Below are 1,269 nucleotides of genomic sequence, written 5' to 3'. Positions count from 1 at the left end.
CCGACTATGTATTAATTTGTACTAAAAAAAAACCATCTTAAGGGCGTTGTCACTGGACAGACAAACAACTGTTGTGTTTTCATCTAACAATTCAGTATAATCACAATTTGTTAACATTTTCTTGCATAAAGAGCAACCTAATACCTTCAAGGGTAGAGTTCTGGCTCTAGGTTGGTGTCTTTGAGCCACCAGCATTTCCTTCAAGTTAAAAGTAATTAAAAAGGAGGGTTATGTGTTCTATCAAACTTTATGAGGTTCTCACCCAACAACCAAATGCGTTGTTAGCATCTGACTCGTGGTTATCATCTGATGGAAGTAATTACATTATTCATTATGTTATCAGAGAGACTTAATGAAGAAAGCTGAACAGATAACATGTATGTTGTAACAATGTCACAAAAAACATCAAATGAAGAGAAGATGAGAAGTGATTATAGATAATCTCATGAGGTTGCACAGCATGTGAGATCTTTTTCATAGATGCACCTATTCACTATACTGGTCAAGTCTTGCTATCTGCAATCAGCTGGAAACTACAGAAGGTAAAACTCTTGACCTGTCACTGGTACACATGGTAACATTGTAGCATACACATTAAACTGACTTTAAACTGTCAATATATTGCCTTTCGGGTATTGTTCTTGACTTTCAGACATCAGAAATAAAAATACCACGTGATTTCAGCTGTTTCCTGACATAAAGATAAGACGGTATAAGATAGGCGGGATTTATTCTTGCTTCCGTAAGGTCATAATGGGATTTTTCTTATCTTTACCTGATTTATGTTTACCGGATAGCAGAAAGGCTTGCGTTGGGCACTTTTATTTATCTTACAATCTGAAGGATTTTTGTTTGCTTTCAGTGATTAAAGCACTAAAACAGTGACTACTGACTGTGTAGTTTCTGTCTGCTTGAACCCAAACTCAGGAACCTACATGACACCAGCGTGACAGCAATTTTTTCTACGCTGAGAATCACAAGGCCACGATTTATCACATTAACCTTATGTAACATTGACATAACTTTAGATTTAGAAGAGAAAATATCTGTTTTATAAAAAAAAAAACGAAATATGAAGATAAATCCAACCAAACTTATATTAAATTATTATCAACCAGTAGTTCAGAGAACTCTTTAGTATTGAGACTAAGACTTTGGGGAACATGTGCGGTTGAGGGACTTTCCCCTAATGACCCTTAATAACAAACAGCAGCATGTCTTGGACTGTGAACAAATGGATATGCAGTACTGTCCCTGTGTCACTATTCT

General features: G+C 35.9%; 1 protein-coding gene across 1 annotated transcript in view; it reads right to left on the bottom strand.

Moving 5' to 3' along the window:
* Positions 1-1,269, bottom strand: part of slc22a31 (solute carrier family 22 member 31) — a 17,285-nt gene that overhangs the window by 11,228 nt on the left and 4,788 nt on the right.

This window comes from Morone saxatilis, unplaced genomic scaffold (genome assembly GCF_004916995.1).
Source record: "Morone saxatilis isolate NCDOM2014 unplaced genomic scaffold, NCSU_SB_2.0 Contig11, whole genome shotgun sequence".
In the NCBI taxonomy this organism is placed as follows: domain Eukaryota; kingdom Metazoa; phylum Chordata; class Actinopteri; family Moronidae; genus Morone; species Morone saxatilis.
Note: the sequence above shows the minus strand (reverse complement) of the source record. Positions and strands in the feature narration are given on the sequence as shown.